This window comes from Trichoplusia ni, chromosome 10 (genome assembly GCF_003590095.1).
Source record: "Trichoplusia ni isolate ovarian cell line Hi5 chromosome 10, tn1, whole genome shotgun sequence".
Classification (NCBI taxonomy): Eukaryota; Metazoa; Arthropoda; class Insecta; order Lepidoptera; family Noctuidae; genus Trichoplusia; species Trichoplusia ni.
Genome location: NC_039487.1, coordinates 13535759 through 13559354, shown reverse-complemented (window position 1 = coordinate 13559354; position 23596 = coordinate 13535759). Strand labels below are relative to the sequence as shown.

Genomic DNA, 23596 nt, shown 5'->3' with positions numbered 1-23596 from the left:
TTCATGGTAGAGGTTCTGGGAGAAACTTCCAAACAATATAATTGCGAGGTAGTCGACCAAATAAACGCTTTGAAGCCAGATTTATAAGAGACAAGATAAGGGATGAGTTTTATGAGTGAGCCTTCGTTGCTGCGATGTATTATCAATTTCTAGCCTGATAAGTTGAAAAGTTGTATCTTCTTGGTTGGATTTAAAAGGGGTTTATAGAAACGATGTTTAGTGATTTTCAAACGCCTATGACACTTACTGAATTAAAAAAGCAGGAGGTTCTCAATTTGTATCTATGTATTTCTTTTTTTCAATTTCGATTTTAGTTACCTCAAATCTTCGGAATGGATGAACCGATTTTGTTGATATTTTTCATTTAACGTGAAGTAACTGTTTGAATTTGTTTCCAAATTTCATCAAATTTGGTTCAGTAGTTTATTACTTGAAGTCGGTTGTAGATTTAAGTTGTCAAAGTAATATTACGTCCAAATATATTTACAGTAGCAAATTAAAACTGATGTTTTTTTGCGTCTGAGATGTATTCAAAGGCTAAAACTCTAAATATTCTCCTTTTCGTTCCGATAAAAGTCAAATTTGTTAATTCAAAACCTTTAAGCCTATTACATTTATCTATTAAGCATCTTCAGCAATGTTTCAGTTCACAATACCTTCCTGCAACTACAAGTTCCACTAAATATAGATTCTGCCCATCTTTACATCTTAAGCCCTTAATATACGCGCGTAAACAGATCGTCCACAGTTCTGTGATCTCTGCTGATCACACAAACACACATTCTATTGTTTCCTAATGATAACAATTGTTAAATTTCAGCTTCAAAGAAATTCTCCGCATTGTATGTGTTTTGAAAATGGCGGATGACGGTACAAAAAGGAGTTAATTTGGACCGGTAAGATGCGGAGGAATCAGAAAAAAAATACTTCTTAAAGGAACCTTTTACCTTAAGTATTCTTAATGTTTATCTACAAATAAGGGCTGATTCTTGACTTTAGATAGGGACAAAAAACATCTATCTTTTATTTTCATTTTATACCCTACTAGCTGTTGCCCGCGACTTCGTCCCCGTGGGTAGAAGATATAAGTTATGATTTATACCTGCCCTGTTTTTTTCACATTTTCCAATGTATCTTCGTTCCTATTAGTCGCAGCGTGATGGTTTATAGCCTAAAGCCTTCCTCGATGAATGGTCTATTCAACACAAAAAGATTTTTTTTCAATTTGGACCAGTAGTTCCTGAGATTAGCGCGTTCAAACAAACAAACTCTTCAGCTTTATATATTAGTATAGAGTATAGATGTGCGAGAGCTAAATTACCAGTTACCGTTCTTACATAGATAAAAGGTAATTCATCTTTTATTTTATTAGGATACTTAAACATAGTACTCTGCTATTACTCAAACACATAATCAGCAATTCTAGACAATATAACGTCGTATAAGAATAGAAAACGACAAATTAAAACGTACTGAAATTACATTCCTCTACTACTACAAGGCCAGAAATATTACACACGAAAACGAATCAACTGGAAAATGAAATTTAATCACATGAAATTCGTTAAACATAAACTGATAATCATTACACATCTCTCTGAAGCTGAAAATCCTTCATTTTAGTATCAACAAACATTGCGAAGACTTTGTTATTGATGAGTAAAGCAAGCGCTAATATTATGAACGTTACAACTTAAACAACGTAAACGCTTAATTGTATGAATCGTAAACATCGGTTATGGCTTAGCAACACGAATTATATATTGTTGGAAAACTTTAAAATATGAAATTTTATTGTTCACAAATCTATATTTAATACTAGCTGTTGCCCGCGACTTCGTCCCCGTGGGTAGAAGATATAAGTTATGATTTGTACCTGCCCTGTTTTTTTCACATTTTCCATTCCATTCTTTGCTCCTATTAGTCGCAGCGTGATGGTTTATAGCCTAAAGCCTTCCTCGATGAATGGTCTATTCAACACAAAAATAATTTTGAATTTGGACCAGTAGTTTCTGAGATTAGCGCGTTCAAACAAACAAACAAACTCTTCAGCTTAATATATTAGTATAGATATAGAAGTATAGATTATAAACTTGAAGAGTTTGTTTGAACGTGCTAATCTCAGGAACTGCGGGTTCAAATTGAAAAAAAATCTAAATATTCTGTGTTCAATAGACCATTCATCGAGGAAGGTTTTAGGCCTTCACGCAGCAACTAATAGGAGCGAAGATGCAATGGAAAATATAACCAGTACAGTACGGATCATGGAATATACGTATGACTAATACGCTATAATAAATAATTAAGTTTAAGGTTATTTTACATGAACAGTCTGGTCAAAATGCACGAAATATTTACGATACAAGAGCGCGTTGCAACAATTTCATGTATTTACAATTTAAACAATTAGTTACACGCGTTTCATGGATGTGAGTTTAACGATTATATCAGTAACATAAACTTAAAATATTATGATTGGTTAGTAAAATCTTTGAACATGATACAATCGTTTCGTTTTATGCCAAATAGGAATAGTCAAGAGCGACTCAGATTCAAGAAACTGCGGGTTCCGTGACCGAAAAATTAGATGGATTATAATTTATGCATCAAATTTTTCAACGTACCAAGTGTTGCTTAAAACATTTTTTATTTTTAATAGAAATACATAACTTGTCAAAATTTCAAGTATCTAGTTAATACGTGATGAAGTTCATGAGGTACAAGCTGGTGACAGACGGACGGACACCGGAAACTAAGTAACAGGGTTGAGGGTTCCAATTTTATAAAGATCAAAACTCGCCAATTCTCTGTATGAACATCGGCTATTATGAAGCCTTTCTTGAATAAAGCAATGTACATATTTATGCAAGAAGTCCTAATTGTCTCCTAATATTATTTACCAAATAAACACAGTCTTATATATCCCAGGATATTTCCATTTAACCTAACTATATGGCCTGGTAGCTGCAAACTCTGGAAAATCAACAAGGGAAGGATTGATAGCAACGCTCCTAGAATATTCACTCAGGGAAGCTAGTAGCTAGCTAGTCATTTTACTCAAGATGCAATATAACCTGACGATATTGCTTGCAAGACCCAGGCATATTAAATGGAGAATATTTTTTATCTTCCGCTCGACAGATTTCTTTTAAGTTGTGCTTCCGCTCAGGAAAATTTTAATAATATTTAGTGGAACCTCTCTTTCTCTTTCTTTTTGCCGGTATTGTAAAATGAATAATATTATAATTAGCTTAATGGATATTAAGCTTCTACTTCATCAAACTTCCTGTGGGCTACCGCCACGTTCAAAAGTAACCCTTGATCATACGTTTTTCCACTTAGCCTGTACAATGCTTGAAATAGCATAACACTTAATAAAAGGTACCATCACATTCCTTACAGTGGGTTTGGTGAGGTTACTAACACTCGGCTATCCATGAAGTCAATTAAACTTTTAACTATTAAGACCAGAGTCAGCAGACCAGCAACCGCTAGCATTTTGTGATAGTTTTTGATAGTAACTGTCGTGAGAATGATTCATTATTAAATGATGTAACGGTTTACTCACGCGTATTTATCAGGGTAGTCCGACTAGTTTCGGACCTAACCGGAGTCCTTAATCATGAGCAGACACGGCGGGATCGCGAGTCGAAGGATAGGTTGTCTCCTATAACATCTTTTTTTTGTTTATTTAATTTTTACTTATGTTCTTGATGTTTTTTTCTACACCTGGGCCCCGATTTTGCTATTTTACAATGGCGGCTGAATGAATGGCAAGTGGATTAAATTTGAAATTATTCCTATTCTCTTAAGCATTTTGTCAGTGCAATTATTGGAAGTTAATTGTATACCGTCCCGTACGGAATATACAATTATCGTGTAGAAAAATGCTTAAGAAAATGCGAAAATGGTCATTTCAAGGCAAATTTCATTCATTCATCGGCCGTTGTAAATAACAGAATTGGGGCCCAGATGTTCCCTAGAAATAATCTATACATTTAACAGAACAACGTTTGCCGGGTTAGCTGAACACATTAACAGCAAATGTGGTAAAAAACGTAGTCTTTGAAGACAACTTTTAAAAATCTAGTGATAATGACTTTGCCGATTTTCTTTGAGGCGTCTCGATATAATCTAGATAAAGATCTTAGTTTGAGCTATTTAGATTAATATCATGCTGATGTGTAAGGTCGGATATTGGCTGGTTTCCAACTCGAATATATCGGTTTTCCTTATATTTAATTTACCGTGTTTGTGTATGGTAGATTTGATAGATATTTGACCTAATCGAATTATTGTTTTAGAATAATAGTTAATTAATTTAATTATAATTTTGCTTGAGAGGAACATACTAATTTAAAAGTGACAAAATAACATTTTGTGTATTTCATAACAAATGTTTTAAGATAGTTTTAAAGTATTTCTCTAAATCTAAAAAAAAAACGTTAAAATGTTCTAAAGATCTCAAATTCAAAATAGGGTTGATGATTTTGTAGTTATGGTACAATTTCGAAAAACTCAACATGACAGTACTTACCTATTCTTCTTTTTGTTGAACCGGAGACTCGAACCAACACAATGTAATTCCATGCGATATTCTTTACCACACTACCACTGTGCACATCACGATAATTACAAGATATTAATTACGTTATAAAAGATATTAAAACTGGTTTCCTTGACTATTTGTTGTGTCTTCAATTTATTGACGGGTGTTGGTCCCCTGAAACAAAGAAAATTATTGTTGAATATACAAGAATTTATAAAATACTACCTATTTTGTTCGACTTTGCTAATTCTTTCGCTTCGTTCGCGTGGAAAAATGACTTATTTCCTATTGTTGAATGTTTATTTGTTAAGAAATAATCGTTGGACTTTTAAGATCATCAATTAATAAAATGTGGTTTTGGACAATCAAATGTTTGTTTCGCTTTTGCATGTAAAAGATTAAACCAATTATCATGGACTCTAAACAGAGCTATGTAGTAAACTATTCCAGAAAGGACATAACCTGCTTTATCCACCATCTATATATTATAACTACAGGAGCTACGCCGGTTTCACGTAAATTTCATACTAATTCACCTCCATAATAAGCTATTACCATCAAAATATCCGTAACCCCGTTGACCCAAACATGTCAATGACCTATTTTCGCAAAATTTTGAGCCTGATTATGTTTCCACAGTATGACGGTGTATTCGTAACCGGCGATGCGAAAATTGCCTGCCACGGTCCGTTGCCCACGATACAAGCCTGGCTGCTACTATGAAGCTATTCAAACATGGTGTTTCACTGTGGGAGCGAGAGAGCGCTCTATATTGTGTTATTGCGTCTTGCTTACACAGTAGCGACAGTTTTTCTTTTGGGGATCATGGTAGAGGTCCTATTCGTATACAGATTTTGGAGGCGTTCGCAGGATAAACTGAAGGCTTTTGTTGTATTTTTTATTTAAAATAGTGTTTTGAAAAGGTAGTAGTTGTTTTTGAATGTTGGAGTTTGTTGTTCTGAATTAAGTAATATTCGTAGAGTTCTTAAGTTTTCTTAGGTTATATTTCTGAAAGATAAGATGTTTTATTCACCAAGTTAAGTATAAACGAGTGCAAAAACAAAATTTAATTCATCGATTCGTTTTTTAGGCCGACTCGCTCTATAACAACTTTTGACGACCTCCGTGGTCGAGTGGCGTACGCACTGGTTTCTAGGTGTCGCTAGCTCTGAGGTCCCGGGTTCGATCCCCGGACGGGTCAGTGTAAAAATTCACATTTCTACATTGTCTCGGGTCTGGGTGTTTGTGGTATCTTCGTTGTATCTGAACTCCATAACACAAGTGATTTAGCAACTTAGTTTGAGATCAGAACAATATATGTGATGATGTCCGCATTTAACAACCGGCCAAGTCGCTTGATTATCAAACTTCTCTAATTCCCTCTAAGATTACAAATCACGATGATCCAAGAACCAGCAACCTTCTCCTAACCCTACGAGAGCTTTATTGTAACTTTATTACAGCATGAATATTCAATCTCCATCAATTATTAAAAGCTCACTATCATCGGAGTGCGTCGGCTTGCTGCGTCATCAGTGACGTGGCCAGTGACGTCATCAAACGACAATGTTTTGCTGCCTTGAATTTATGAGAAGACGATTATGAATATTATTACTTTTATAACATGAGTTGTGAGCACGTTCTTCAAGGAGATGTGGGATATTTTGTGCTTTCATTAATAATATCAGTCTTTTTACGTCACAGCATTAACACATTCTTTCTAATTAAATGAACTCAATTCTTTGGAAATAAGGTAGTATATGGGTATTATGAAGAGGAATAGTTCGGATATATAATCTACTTAGAAACTTAGAATTTTTCCTCCTTTTGTGGTTCAATGTATCGAAGAATAGTTGGGACGTAAAAAGGAAATTCATATATACTTTAATGACTTTCGAGAAGTGAACTTAAAACTATTTGAGAATGTGTATTTGTTGGGATCACTTGACTAGCTTCGGACTTAACTTGAACCCCCAACCATGAGCTGACGCGGCATACACTGATCGACGGACTAGTCTATTAGAGAGATCCAGATAAGTACTTGCGGGTTTTCAAAAAGCAATTAATTTGTAATTAGTTCGACAATTTGAGAGATAAAAAAATAGTCACAACCTTACATTATAATTCCGAACAATTAACATATATTACATTCTCTTATCAGTTTGGAAACTAAACAAAACCTCATTAAAACTAGGCAGGCTGGCCTTTAGCCGCGTTAACCCTCAAATGTCGGCGTCGCGTCCTTCAACAACGTCATCGGCAGCTGACGGGTTGAAAAATAAAGAGAACGGGAATTTTGCCGCTTTGTTTTCTAGTTTGGACTGCTCTTGTTGAAACTGGTGATTATAATAGGGTATTTGACAAAAAAACCTGTTTAGAACGTCAGAAAGATTTCCAGATAGCCGAGTGGTTGAGTGTGGTGGTCATCATGCTAAACCCACTAAGCGCGAACTGTTCGATCCCAGCGCAAGACAAGCATTTGTGTGATACACGAATGCTTGTCCTGAGTTTGGGTGTCCTTGTGCATGTGACTTGAACGTTTGTGAAACCTCCCGCGACACAAAGATTTTTAAAAAAATAATGCGGGAGTTGTTTTCTTTTTAAAGTACGGTGAAAAACCTTATTCTGGAGAGCTGGGCTGAAGTTGATTTGGAATTCAAAACATAGGATCTATGTTTTGACATTGTTTTCCATTTGAAATGCTTAAATAAAACGTAATTAGATTTAAATTCTTTATAAACTAAAAAATATTTCAAGGATATGAGATGTTGTACATTATAAGTGTCGTGAGATGCGTCAGGTGATGAGATCCATTACAGCTTGAATAGAGTCCATTATAGACCACGATACCGCGGTACACAGTAGAACAAGTCTGAACAAAGTTAAGTGGTCATAGCTATCTAAGTAGGATATCTAAGTAACTTTTAAATGAGGTGAACTTTTACCTGCTCAATAATGATAACTCACTATTGGCAGTGAATTAATGATATAGTTTCATTAATTGATTGCTAAAACTTATCATTGGCAATGAATGAATCTATATGATTGCTAATAAAACTTATTTTAGTGTCAAATATCAAGGTGATGACTGTGATTCGGCATGGATAGCCGAGTGATTAAGGTCACCACGTTGGGTTTGCCGTGGTGACCTGTGCGGTGTGGGTTCAATCTCCGCGTATACAAGAACATGTGTAAATGTTTGTGATGCATCTGAGTGTCTATGTACATGAAACTTGAATGCTTGTGATACAAGGACGCGACACAAGGATTAAATTACTTAGTGCAGGAGTCGTATTATGAAAAGAAATATACACTAAAACAGCGTGCTATGTTGTGGAGTTTGTTGCGCCGTTTCTTCTTCACAGCTAGAGCACTTAGGCAGCGGTGAAGGGTGGGCGATACGGGGAGCTGTCTGTATATTTTGACATTCAATAAGTGCTACTTTGTAGCCTATTTTGAATAAATGGATTTTGATTTTTGATTTTGAAAAAAATACTCTGAAAGTAAAATAAAAATGAGCTCTCCTTCTGAAGTATCCTGTGAAGTGGTTCTTCTATACTTTTGTATATTAGCAAGCTTTTAGTTGCGGAGAAGCTTCTAATGTAGCTGGGGCACATCTTATAAGGGAAATGAGATATTCTGACGGGAACGTTAATTTTTCAAGTCTAACTACCGTTTTGACTTTAATAATTGTGTTAAAAATAATGTTGTATTGTTGTATGAAATAATTGCAAGTAAAGGAGGCTTCTTTACCTTACATGGTCAAAGGCGCTGACAAAACATAGTCTTTTTAAATGGAAATAAATTGTGATTTTTTGTGGGCCATGGTCTCATACAAAACATAATTTAGTATTTCTCACCCAAAATTTGGTGGCAAGTTGACGAACAGATGGATTTTTGGTTTTTCTTTAGCTTATTTGTACGGAACCCTTTGTGCGGAACACTTTCCGGTTTTTTCACTGGAATTGAATCGTCTGAATCACCTATGTATTTTAAAACCCACTAATATTTATTTATTATTATTATTCACACAAATCCTATTAACTCCAGTCTCCACTATCAAAATATGAAAATTAATTACAATATAATAACTATCATTAATGTATTTATGTTAAAGACAACGTATGCATGATCAAAGTGAGTGACGTCATTTCCTGTTTATAATCATGAGTCGTCGCATAACTGTATATGCGGCGACAGATTGCGGAAATAATAAAGCCGTGTGTTATTCAGTGCAGGGGAAAATGAAAACAGTCGATAGGTTTCATGTTTTTCAGCATGTAGAATTGACGAACTACTGGAAAAAGGTATTTTTTCAGCCACTCAGAAAAGTAGGAAGTTCTCAATTCGATTGTTTTGTTTTTCGTTACCTCGTAACTTCGGACTGAATGAAGCGCTTTTGTTGCTTTTTCGTTTTACAAGAAGTAACGCTAACGCTTAAGCAGCTAAAGAAAATCCATGGTGATAACTAATTGATTAATGAAGAAACTTATCCTATGTAACATTTACAACGATAATTTATATTTATGTTAAATGAAAAATAAAACAAAAACGGCTAATGCAGTACAAAGTAAAGTTCTGAAAAAAAATCATACAGACTCATCAACAAATTCGTCTTTTTAGAAATCTTTTGAAAAACAAACAGGTCTGCACTACACCACTCAATCTTAATCAGTCAAAACTAAGAGTCCAAGCCAGACCAGCTGAAACTACAAGACTTCTAGAACATACCATTAGTCGTCGGCGCAGGTAAGTCACAATTACGACTCGGAATACAATCGCACGCGCATGCATGCGCCTATGACCTACATGCGGTGCAAAAATAGTGCGCCCGCTTTACGAGCATCTATTATAAGTAGTCACTATACCATTAGTGATTGTATCGGGATTATATGTAGAAAGGGAATTGATCATTGCCTTAAAACTACTAAAACATTTTTTTCTAGCCCACTGAGCACTATTCTGGGCCCCAATTCTGCTATTTAAAATGGCCGATGAATGAATGAAATTTGGTTTAAAATGACAATTTTCGTTTTCTCTTAAGCATTTTTTTACACAATAATTGGAAATTCAGTACGGGACGATATAGTCAAGGTCAATACAATTAAGTTCCAATTATTATATTGGCAAAATGCTTAAGAGAATAGGAATAATTCCAAATTTAATTCAATTGCCATTCATTCATCGGCCATTGTAAAATAGCAGAATCGGGGCCCTGGGTCGCATGGAGTCAGCCTGCGCGGTAAGCGTTAAGGTCGTCTCTCTAAACAATTACTGATAATAAAATTAATAGATTTTAAAAAACATCTAAAACCACATGTTTTTATCGCTGCATTTAAATGTCAAAATCGGTCTAGCCGTTTTTATAAGTGCCTGAAAATTAACTTTTAAAAATTCAACCGGAACGACTTTACGTATACACATTCAATTTATATGCAATTTGTTAAGCTTTTGTTATTCTTTTGTCCAAAGAAGTCTCTTCGAAGTCCGGGTATCTTGTGTGAATGTTTGTGAAAGCCTCAGCAACAAAAGAAATCAATTTCAACGCGCCGGAGACGTTAATAAAAAGAAGTCGGATCTTACAAGTTTCATTTAACTAGCTGAAAGATAAATCAGGAAATCTCATTCAAGTCTTTAGCCTACATTACCTACTGCTTACATCAAGAAAAAACGGTCTGAAACTAACCAATAATCACACAATAGTAGAAAACATTTGAAACAACACACGACTGACAGACGGACAGACGAGTGTTCACAAGTGTTCATCTTCAAATAAATAACGTTTTTATTTACAATATAACCTTGTTTATCAATTGTGTGAGTCATGGATTTAATATTCGTTTAGTTTCCTATACGTACGGCGCCAAGGTTGGTGGTGAAACGAATGGGATCGTTTAGAGCTAGTTCGATATAGTACGGGATTAGGATGTAGATATTTTTATGAGACGTCAGATTGTGTAGCAGAAGAGTCAGAAAAAAACTTACTCTGGTAACAAGGTTAAACGTCATTAAGCTATGAATCACTATTTAATCTCTGTCACCGTAGCAAAAAGAAGAAATTGAAGGGAGGTGGGTGTTTTAAAAAAATCAAAATTTTACCTCAATTAAGCCAAAAAGAACATTTCGTAAACTTCTTTCCGATAAGTCACGCGACAATATACATAGATAAAAAAAAACGACTCAGCTCTCAGGGATATAATCCTTGTGTTGCGGGGGGTTCCACAAACATTCAACTCACATGCACAAAGACATTCAGACTAAGAACTCCAGCATTCATGGATCACAAAAACGCTTGTCAATTCAATTCAATTGTTTATTGCAAACTATAGTTTTATACAGATGGCCAATTATTTAGTAAGATCACAACTCATACTGGATCCTGTCCCACGCGGGAATCGAAAACGCGACACGCCTTGCAGTGTTTGGCTTGGTGACCTCAATCACTCCGCTATCTATACATCTATCATATATGAATATTCAAAGCCCTTATCTTTCTAAATAACAAAACTATTACCATAACTGACAAAACCACAGGACATTGGAGACAATTCTCTTCGGGTCTAACTCCATACAACAAGTTAAGGGCCGATTTAAATAATAGCGTACTACGGATCCTTATCAAGGCTACACAATGGGTGACGACAGTTAACGATAGCTGTTAAACGCCCGTTAATATTTAACCGAAGTTTAGAACCTTTGAAGTGTCGGCGTGAGGTTGTGGTCTTCCCCGAAGAGGCTGGACTGGAAACTTGCGGGCTGTTTGAATAATAAATATTGTTTTCGTTTAGTTTGCTGATTTGTGTTTTATTGAGATTAGTTTGGTATATAGCTTCTTATTGCACTTGTATCAGTCCTGAAATTGTCTGTTTAGAGTAGGTCATTATTCTTGTTCAAGGTTAAATTACAAAATTTTGAAAACCTCCTGCGGTAACCCGCAGATAAATCATCTTTAGCAGAATGGCAGACTGAGATCTAGTAATTTTTCTCTCACTTGACAAAAGGATTTTCATATTCCGTTTCTCGTAAGCTAAGCTAAGAACTCCCTTAATTAAGTCATCAATATTCTATTTCTGTGCGCATTCATTTAAGTGCTAACTCAAGCATATTTGCCGACTTCGGTTATTCCTCCCCACTTTCAAACCCTAAAACTTTTAAGCGACTCGACCGATTTTTATCAGACATGTTTAAAAACACTCGCATATGATTCACGTTTAATACAAAACAAACTAAATTGTAACCACTTCATTCGTTATTGAGCTATTATGGCACAGACAGGACAGGCACGTTATACACGCACGGATAGACCAATTTCGATGATTTTGGTAAAGACCGGTCTAGCCGTTTACTCCGCCAGCTCTATACTGCTGATATCGTGAATTCACACATGGGCTAGTTTTATCCAACTGCGTTAAATTAAGTAATGATTTTGCTGCAACAGTTAGTATCTTCATAAAACAAGTACGTACAATCACCTCTCAAGAACAAACATTCGCACATCTTAATAAACTCTTCAAAGATATAATTCTTCACAAACATTTGAATACCCTTTAAACCTCCCACTTTAAAGTCTGCTGACCCCAAAACAATGCATTTTATACAAATATGCAAAGTAAGCATTCACTGAAGGAATATATATTGTGCATTCGACTCTGAATCATAACTTTGATCTTGAACTAGCTGAATCGCCCGGCTCCGCTTGAATACACAATTTTATGTCGAATTTAATGATCCGTGCTTCTATTCATAGTGAATCAATTTGTGTGTAGATCGGCGTGGGTTTGATAATAATATGTCTTTTTATAACATAAAATTAGCATATTATATTGGCATTTATAGGTTGGCATTAATTCATGTGATTAATGCTATTTTATAATTAATTTGAAGACATAAAGATAAATTTGTTTCTAAGAATAAAGAACAGTATATTTGCTAAACTCTAAAATTACGTCAGAATAAGAATTCTACCATTCATGGTGTAGAATAACTAACTAACTTAAACGAAATTTAGAAATTCAAACTTTGTTTAACCTCCTTGAGTAGATAATGTATATTTTGTTTAAATTATTTCAAAAAGTAGCCTATATATTTCTGTATAACCTCATCCTGATTTATACGATCACTGGTATGGACAATTTTAGCGTTGAACCTGATAAACACACAGACTCTATATTTTTAGAGATTCCGTTCTCATTTTTCTCCATTGCTTTTCAAAGTATTTGTTTTATTCAGCTGTTCAAACATCACCCCTCATTAAAAAGGGCATTAAGCAGGATTAGCAGTCGATAAAGAATAATCAAATTGAAAGGTCACGACTTACTCACGTCGATTTTATTAACATTACTATTATCGATCTCTGTGGAGCCGGTGTCTGCAAGCCAGATAAAGCTTTGACGACTGAGGGGTGAGTCCAGATATAAGTAAGTATAGTTACCGGCACGGATCTTGAGCGCTCGGCGGATTAGTGGGAATCGCTTTGCACATCTTTCGCTCGTGACAAAATAAAACGCCAATCTTGAGCCGTCTTGAGGTGCATGCAACTGCAGCAAAGAACACATTTCAACCAATCACGAGTGACGGCTATGACGCGATGCCCTGCGGGCCAATCACTGCACTTGAGTCCGCCCCGCGCCTCACTGCATACCGCAAAAGGGACACAAAAATCACTTCTGCGCAGGTGAAGGTCAGCGATCAAGATCCGTGCCGGTAACTATACCAGTGTTTTACAAGGAGGGATGATAATTTTTTACAGTTTTATCTTAGCCAAAAAATTTATGTAAACTATAATACGTAGTTATAAATTTTTGACAAATATTTAAACTTGATTGTTGGTTAGGAAAAATGACTGAAAAGCTGATAAAAATCGTAAGTATTCTGAGCCCTGTGGTGGAATCGAGATAGGTCACGAAATAATTTTTCTCCGGTTTTCCTACAAGCATTTAGGCACAAATTGGATTCAAAAAAAAATTCTTGTGTATAAAGGATGGAAGGAAAATGGTCTGCCCACGGTACTTGGTAAATGGTTCAAAAGTTGCCTGAATTATTTATTTTCAAAAAATATTTCCAGTGTCACGACGAATGATGTCGAAACATTATAGATAAAAATGAGTCATCTCGTATATACATATGTAAGGTTCTCGTGTCAGAATATCTATACTCCCCCGAAAAGGCTTGACCAATTTCGATAAAAATTATAAACAAATCAGTAGTTTTGGAAAAAGTCTCTCTCTATTTTCAGAAAATTCCCTCTTATTTTATAGAATAGTTACTATATCAGCAATTATATAAAAATAAGTTTACACTTGTAGGTGACGACTGAATTATAAGGAACAAATTTAACTAGCAACTGTAAACCACACCTCGGCAAAGAAAGTCTTAAATAAGTATAGTAGACAATTTGAAACTTTTGAAAGTGTGTCAAACTCATGTGGCCTATTAGCGATAAGTTCGTTGTAACCGAGCGACCATCGTCCAATCAATCTCTCAGTCCCCGGGCGCTCGCCTCGCATGTTTCAGAGCGAGCTTTATCGCCGCTTCACAACCAAATTATGTTTATGGAGAACCATGGAATATAGGGGAGTAGATGGAAGAGGCAATCGAGTGCGGTACCCTCAGTGTCGGGAGTTAGAAGTGTCCGACTGTACAAATAGGCTAAAGATTAATACTAAATTTCAAATAACTTTTTCTTACCTACCGATAAATTTATGACTGTAATTAGCACTGCTTAACCATGATCTATATTTTCATTCGTTGGTGCTATACATCATTTGTGACGGTATGAACGGACGGAAGGACAGGAAAACAGACAGTCTGTTATTCCTTCCCTCTTTATACTTAACACATATTCACATGACTGGCACTGTTTTTCAGTCGTTTGTTCGATTCGAATGTTTGTGTGATTAGCACGATCATTTGTTCTGTTTCCGGGTGAAATTTAACTTTTAAACAAATGTCTAGTACTCATAATAATATTATATTGTTACGTCAATGTTAGGGTACTTCCCCCCATTGCTTAATATTCCATGTATACCAATAAAATACTTCATAAACTCTTGTGAAGGCCATGTTCAAGATTTTTGTTTTTCTTGAACGTTTTTTGAGGAATAAATTGGTGTTGTTGTATTATAGCCACTTGTTTTACCTACTTGAGAAAGTCGAGAGAGTGTATTACATACTTTTATTCATATAAAATGAGTATATTATAGAAATAATTTTAATGCATATCGAATTACTAAGTTACGTTATTTGATAAATAACTGCAGGGTTGAGCGTGACCTGGTGTGTTTTCGAACCCCACGTACGACAAGCTTTTGTGCGATTTAAGAATGTTTGTTCTGAATCTGGGTGTTTTGTGACTTGTATGTCGTAAAACAATCCGATACAAGAATTAAACGCATAGTAAGCGGAGGAAGAAAAAAAATAATTATAAACTCGAAAGTTTTTATGTATTGATGTTTGTTCCTCTTTCACGCAAAAACCGACGACAAAACTTGGTACACAGATAGTTTACAACAAGGATTAACATATAGGATGTTTTTATGCTGATGTTCCTGTGAGATCATTTTCGATTTGTAGCAGGCTAAGTTCAACAGCTAGTATTCAATATTTAAATCTAGACATAAATTGTTCAAAATCGATAAATTTTATTTTCCAAAAAAATCAGTATTAAACCTGCAGCGCTTTCATTTAATCACAGCTTACATAATAAACGGTTTGAGTAATATTAAAAAAGACAATTGTCAACCCCAGACCGAGTCCTCTAGACATTGTTAAATGTAGTTCTTTAGCTAGCTCAGCAATAAACGAGGTAAGGTCTGTGCCACACAATCGTAAGCTAAGCGATAGATGGCGGCCAACCGACTTCAAAAAGCAGGAGTATTCAGTTGATTCTTTTTACATTAAAGTGAAATAGCTATCATTTGGGCGCATAAAAATTTCAACAAATTTTTCTCAGTTTTTTTTTATTTAAAGTCATTTGTATGTTTTTTTTCAAGTTGGTTAAAGGTTACTGATGATCATAATATATCTTATCAGCTGATCATATTTAGTAAATGGTCTGTTATTTTTCGGGAAAAACCATTGCTTTCTAAAAGAAATTTGTTCATTATTTCCACGATCCAAGGGGGCATTTACAATATAAACCTTGGTCAAAACAGGTTGAATATCTATTTGTGTTTTGTTAACTATTTTCTCATTTATTACATGTTCAGATAAAGCTCCTTTGCATCGCTAAGCATAGCTTATATCTTTAAGTGCACAACAACACTTATCGCGGACCGTGATGGGTCTGGCTGCATCTAAGATGGTGGGATTCAATCTATTTTATGATAGTTGTTCGTAAAACCACCAATATATATCTGCAAGAATATACATATTGAATGTATGTATATATAATAAAAGTTATATTTAATGTATATATTTTAAAGTTCATTGTATTTGTATATTCATGCTATTTTGTTTTAGAAATTGTTTTGCAATTTGTCCTGTCTGTAGTCTTAAAAGTTTTCGACGAAAAAAAAGTGGTGTTATAAGTTTTGCGTCTCTGTTTGTGTGTGGTATAATATTTCCCGAATCTCGAATATCTCTTATCGATTTTTATAAAGTTAGTTCTATATAAAAAGTGAATTATTGCGAGTGTTCCTAGTAATGTTTGATTAAAAATGTGGTTATAAGTGGGTGAACATTGGAAAGAATAACATAATGTTAGCAAATATACTCAAGTCGGAACCCAAATGAAAGCGCAATGAAATATAATATTGATGGCTTAATCCGGAGAGTTTCTTTCATAAAAAAATGTGGTGGGAAAATGCGATATGCGGTATCTTATTGTACACGGAGAGTGATGTTCGTTATAGTCGTGACTTTTATGCAGTCGAGATATACGTTGTGCTTTATTGACTTGTTTTGTGTGCACGAGGTAGCAGGTTCGAACGTAAAATATTTTCTAAAAAAACTCTTAATAGAGATTTTTACTTTCTTGATCTTTTTAAATCTAGACAAGGTCTAAGCTTTTCTGAACCTATGTAACATCTTCAACCATTTATTATTCTCAAACATTACTGACTACTTTAATGGTGAAGGAAAACCCCCTGAATGCAATATATAACAATCAGAAATCGTCAGCCTACAACTCAGTAAGGGTTATGATCAATACTCATTCCGTCCTTATAAGATAAGAGGCCTTTGCCCAGCAGTGGTACGAATACAGTCTAGTATTTTAACTACAAGTGAAGTCATGTGTAATAGCTATTGTCTTGTAAATCAATAGTACATCACACCTTAATACATTTAGCGCGGCAAACACGAATTATACAAATTTGCATATTAATTGTGTTTCCATTCATGAGACGAAATCAAATCAATTTAGTACAGTATTAAGTATGCATTATATCATTGCTTGGGGTAATATGATTATCTTTGTACTTGTATGAGTATTTTACCCTCACTTTCAATTTAATTTTAAGTCGTTCTTTAACGTCTTCTTTCGCTGGTTTTCAAGCTCATCTGAAAGAGATAGCATGAGACTATGTCTTAGTAAGAGAACAGGGGGCTTAGACAAAGTAACAATTTCAAAACGATAACGAAGTTCGACAAGACTCAACTGTATGGGATTGACATAAGCCGCGTTAAATCACGTGGTCAATCGTCATCGTTATCGCAAGTTGGTAGACAATGTAATAATTTATAACGAAATCATAACGAAACGAATCGTCATCGCGTTTGTTCCATACAAATGCGTAGACAAGCAGCACTTTCGGTGTTCGTTATTGTCGCGATCGTGATCGACAAAAAAGATAACGAAACGAACGTTCAAACGTTGTAGTTATCGTTACAATATGGCCGAATTTCATTGAACAGCTGATTTTAGATGTCAAGTGTTTACGTATATTTAAGTTTTTTCCTTGCAAACGGAGTCGAGTCGTCATTTTTATTTTTTGAAAGGAGGTTTTCAATGGTTTTTGCAGATTATTATTGCGTTGGGAGGTAGATCTTGTTGAATCGTTTCGATAGTAATATAGTAAATATTTATATTAATTATTTATTTCTAAAAAAAGTGAGTAATTAAATCTCTTTTTCCAATACTTGGGTATAATTATGGTACGTTTTTTTCTAAAATATTTAATACTCAGTAGTGATAAGATAAAATTTATTTTTTATATTATTACATTTTCATTATTTGTACTCATGTCTATGAATAATAAAAGCCTTTTGGTAAACTTTCTCTAATTTAACTTTATTTAACCAATTTATGTCGAGTTGGTTATAGTTGGTACCTACTCAAATATTTTTTCTAAAAATAAGGTCATAAAGAAGTTTCACTTCTTACCTTTGTGCACTAGTACACACACATTTCATTTTTTAATAGAAAAGAATATTATTCTTATCATATCAAATAAATCTAATAATCAAACAAATCTAATCATAATATAAAACTGCATGGTTAACAAACTTCATTGAAACTGTTTATGTAAAATGAAACTGCGCGGACAGCGGTGACAGCAAAATGTTCGATACCATAAACAATATTTCTGTTTTTAACGAATGTTCGATTCGTCACAACGATCACGACAACCGAGTTACATTGGCTAAGAAATTATTGTCGTTATCTCACAGACGATGTCAAAATTCGGTATCGTTTCGCTACAAAGCGATGTTACTTTGTCTAAGCCCCCAGGTTTAACAGGCAGTGGGTTTAATTAAATAAATGCGGACAACATCACATACATTGTTCTGAACCCAAAGTAAGTTGCTAAAGCACTTGTGTTATGGAATTCAGATTCAACGAAGGTAAAACAAACACCCAGACCCGAGACAATGTAGAAATGACAATTTTTACATTGACCCGACCGGGTATAGAACCCGGGACCTCAAAGCTAGCGACACCTTGAAACCGGTGCGTACGCCACTCGACCACGGAGGTTTAGTTAAGAACTTGAATCTTAATTGTGAATTATTATCAGCCTATGTTTGTCCAGCTGCTCGGCAAAGGCCTCACTGCTCTCTGGAGAAAGACTATTCATGCTATGAACAGAGAAACGTCAAAGCTCTTCACAGGAGTTTCTTGCCGGTTCTTCTTCACAGGAATAATATTTTTTAATCGCACACAGACTAATTTTTGGATTAAGTTTTAGTTAATTTTGCCGAACCATGAGTCTACTCTAGATATAAGAACCCAGCTCATCTTTACATTTAATCTTAGCAACAGCATCACTTATTGAAATTTTCAATCTTTCTTCCACATAATTTCTAAGAAAACTTGACGCAAAATTGAAAATTCTAATTTCATCAAAACGAGTAGGATTTTCCGCGTGACGTCACAAAAAAATGTTTCGAAACTTCCACGTTTAACGGGGTTCGTATTATTTACGAACATATTTCAACAACTTTTGGAGGGACAAATTAAAACGTTTCGGAGAAGCCCCTAACATTCGCAGCTTTCAAATTTTTGCCTCCAAAGTTACGCTTGTGAAACATTTTGAAACGTGTCCGCTCCAGACTTCATGTTTCCATTATATTTTTGCTTAATTTCATACGAATGTTGGTAATTTTCATTTAACTTTTGTCTGTTTTCTGCACAAACATAAAATTGAGTCTGGAAACGGGTTCCTAAAGTCAGGTATGGTCCTTTTCAGGCATGATAAATTATCGAATAAAATTGTACTTTTGCTGAGCTTAAGAACTCTCTTAAGGAGTTACATTGATGATCTCAGGTTCAGATTGTTTGGAATACAGGATACATTATGATGTTATCCTAGAAATACAAAAACGGCTATCTTTTCTCTTTTAACTTAGTTTTTGGCACTTAGGACCAGACTAAGCTAACATACCTAGATAACTGCTCATCTCCACAGTATAACTGGCTTGAATTATAAGATCTTACTTCATCCCCTTTCAATCTAAGCCGGATGATCCTCGTTCATCGGATTATACGACTATAAATAATTAATTATCTTAATGAGTCCCTTGCAAAGTTTGCACACCTTACATTGGAGCAATCATTACCCTATATATTATTAATTAATACCCACTTATCCCTTTCAGATGTATCGAAGATTGAACTTTGAGGTTAAGATTTTAAAGCCTGTTTTGGGATAATGGCGGTTTAGTGATCACTTTCTGTAGCTGTGTAGGCTCATTTAAGGCTCGGTTTAGAAAATAAATTAGATCTACATACAGCGAAGCGTAGCGGTTTTACTGGTCAGGATCCTGTTCCAAATGAATAAGTGATATGAATTGTGTTGCAAATGAAATAAAGAAGAATAGCGCAAGTAGGATTAACGTGACAGAAAAGGGTGATAGGAGAACGACAAAAATAAAAGATGGTTTTTGCCCAGCGGTGGGATAAACCAGATAATTAAGTTATTGCAATATAATTTCTTACAGCACAAGAAAATAATTTACTTAAAGACCTTTCACAAAAAATAGACTGACAAACGATATGTCAGAATTAACAAAAAGATGTCTATCGCTGTCTACTCCCGCAAATTTAATAGTATGAAGAGTTGGCCAAAAACCTCTCACATTGTAATTTTCAATTCGGAGAGCCTCGGCTGGTGTATGTAAAACGAGGCTTTGCTACAGCTCCCGAATTTGCTTAACTTGGGTATAAAAATCTATTTGCATTTTCTGTCAGCCGCTTTATACGTAGTAAGCTCTATATTTTGGACTGAATAATACATTATATATTTCGTTTCTTTGTGTGTTATTTGTCTGTTCGTTTTTTTTAAATGATCTTCTGAACGCCTGGATGGATTGGGATGAAATCTTGTAGATGTAAAGTCATCTTTGTCTAAAAGATAATTATGAAATAATAATATGCTGTGAAATATTGTTATACCTACTGCCTAATATGCTAAAACTATCTAAAATACATGCGATACATTTTTTTGATGATTTTTCTGTTTCTCTATCGCTACTGTCTATCCAACAATTTTTAATCATGATGTCCAATTTGCATAAAACTCAGATCCTTTGTAACGATGCGATCATTTAAGCTCCAAAATAAACACCTCCACCTATTTTAAGGTCGGTAAAACCTTATCTTGTAGAACAAACACGCGGTAAACACGAAAAACCGTTTAATATCAACCCTTAATCGCTTGGTAAACAAAATCTCCCCTTCACAACGAAAAACGGGTTATTATACACGTGTATAAGGTCCTTTATCTGAAGGTCTCGAGACCAAATTGACTCGAAACTAATTGTTACAATTTGTCGTAGCTAATGGGAATTTTCCCATCAACTACGCAGCTGCAAGCTTTACAGCGTAACGATTAGGAAACTAATTCGTCCTATTTACTATTCGGATGGGAGTTTTAGCGGAGCGGCGTATTCATATATTTTAGTCATAAGTTTATAAACAGTCGTGCTCTAATAATAATTTAAGAGCCATAATAATTTTGACTGCACGGATCCCCGCGTAAGACGTGATGCGTGTCCTCAATCTGGGTGTCTTTGTGCATACGACTTGAATGTTTGTTAACCCCCGCGACATAAGGCGTAACGTTCTTAGTGCGGACTCTGTTTCAAAAATGGTATCGTAAGCTAGTGAAGCCGTTTATCGTCATACGTTGACCTTTAACTATCTTTATTCATCTGAGACCCTCCGATACTCATTGCGAATGCAGATCCTAACTAAAATATGACTAGTTCGGTCAGGAGATTGGCCCTTATTGGCATACCCTAATTTACCCTAATTAAGCCCGATATGGACGAACGAATGGAGAGGCCTATGTCCAGCAGTAGACAGCTGTAGGCTGAGATGATGATGATGAAGCCCGTTATAGTTATCGGTCTACCAAATGCTTGCAAAAATGCATCATTGAAGCACCTAGATTTCATAGACTTTAGTCAATTCTATCATTCACTGGAAAAGCAGAATATTAGCTATTCTACCAGGCTAGGATATGGCCGACACACGTGTATGCATTCGATTTATTTATCATCTGTCGAGATCGCATCGTTGAGCACGGATGCTACTAGATTGTGGAAACATACAGCGAAGGCTTTGCACGGAAATGCCTTTGCATACCTTGGTATATTCGTCGTAGGCTTTATTTAGTCTGCGTAGTTTAGAAGTTTTTGTTGCGTATATGTTTATGGTTGCAAATTGTAATGTTTACGTATCTTTATTTTGTACGATTTATTTTGTTACCTTTTCTCTCACCTTGTCTGACTGGCCAAAGTGCTAAGATTTTTCTTAACTATATCATATCGAGTTGATTAAAATTAAGGCTATTTTAATAAGTTATAAACTCAGCTACAAAACTTGCATAGTTCTACTTAAAAAACGTATGCAACAATGCACATGACTGCACAGATGGCCGAGTGGTTGAGGTCATCAGGCCAAACGATCAGTGCGCGACGCTCAAGAATGCTTGTCCTGAGTCTGGGTTTATTCGTGCATACGAGTTGAATGTTTGAGAACCTCACGAAATGCAAGAGTGGTTTAAAAAAATACAAGAAAAAGTATGCAGAGTAAATAAAACTTATTTTATGCAATTTTGTGAACACCTGCAACGAGCACGTTCCTAATACATACCCGTGTGTTTCCGATGACCCGGTTACAGCGTCCGTAGTGAATGGGACGCTTTATTGCACTTTTTATGCAAACACAGTGACGACTGGAGGGGGGGGGGGCAGTGTAGTGACGTCATCATACGTTTACAAGTACCACCTAATGACGGATGGAATAAGTTGAGCTGAATCTCAAATGTGTTTAGATGTACATTTAACTTATATTCTTGTTACATTTGTATGAAATTTTAATAGCATGTTTGTTATGTAGTAGGTAAAGATAGAGAAGTCTGGAAAAGAAAAGGATATGTCTTTGCCCAGCATTGGGATCCAAAATAGCCTATATAAAAAACAACTTTTTATATCCTTCATACAAAAACAAACCGACATCGCGACACTAAAAACCTTCACTTTATAAATACTACCTTATCTTTTAAATGGCTCAACAGATTTGGATGAAACATGTCTGAAAACACTCGCACAAAACTCAAATTTAATACAAAACATCTTAAATTAAATTCGCTCAATCCGTTCCTGAGCAAGATGCCACATAATGTACAGACAAAGAGACAGAGACGTCAAACTTATAACACCCCCTTTTTGCGTCAGAGGTTAAAACACATCATCATTGGCCTAGCCTTTTCCCAACTATTTTGGGGTCGGCTACCAGTCTAACCGATTTCAGCTAAGTACCAGTGTTTTACAAGGAGCGACTGCCTCCTCAACCCAGTTACCTGGGCAACACGATACCCCTTGGTTAGACTGGCTGTCAGACTTTTTCAAGCTTCTGACTACCTGTAACGACTGTGAAAGATGTAGGAATAACAGCCGGGACCCACAATTTAACGTGCCTTCCGAAACACGGAGGAACTCGTTATGACAAAGATGGTCACCCATCTACGGACCAACCGCGTCGTAACCTGTGATCGAATCACTTATGCGGTTATAGCTTAGCCACGAGCTCCTCCTTAAATCACAATGGAACAAAATAAACAAACCATCCCTTACAATATAGGGCAAAGCCTGTTTTCTTACATCTGTCTTGCTCCCTTGAACATTGATTTAATATGAATGAAACTCCAGAAAGCATTTACGTAACTTCATCCAAATTCTAACAAAGTTTCACTTACGTATACATAGCGTAGTATTAAACTAGAGACAAAGTTAGTCCACGTATGCAAAGTATGAGGCATATGCAACGTATGCAATGGATTGGGAAGTGTGGACATTTGATATTACGTATGTGGTGGTGTATTAGTACAGTCATGTGCAAAACTATGTAAATAAAACATAAAGTAATTGTTCGTACGCAACGTATGCAACATATCCAACATATGGTCGCTTTATTTTATATTTTTTTAATGGTAAGGATAGTACAGCTACGGGCAAATATATATTAATTATTAACTACCAAACAAAAAAACATATATTGGATTTTTTGAACTGTTTCATATGGAAATGAATTTTGAAGACCACAATTCGGAGGTAGATTTCAAAAATTTGTTCATACAGTCCAAAACATAGAAGTACACC

General features: G+C 35.3%; 1 protein-coding gene across 7 annotated transcripts in view; it reads right to left on the bottom strand.

The window, feature by feature from the left end:
* The window catches only part of LOC113497967 (muscle calcium channel subunit alpha-1-like), a 68728-nt gene that overhangs the window by 40837 nt on the left and 4295 nt on the right, over nt 1–23596 (bottom strand). For all 7 annotated transcript variants that reach the window (XM_026877817.1, XM_026877819.1, XM_026877818.1 and 4 more), the window contains exon 2: nt 4538–4723. The gene's annotated coding sequence lies outside the window, so the exon portion shown is untranslated. The remainder of the gene's footprint in view (nt 1–4537; nt 4724–23596) is intronic.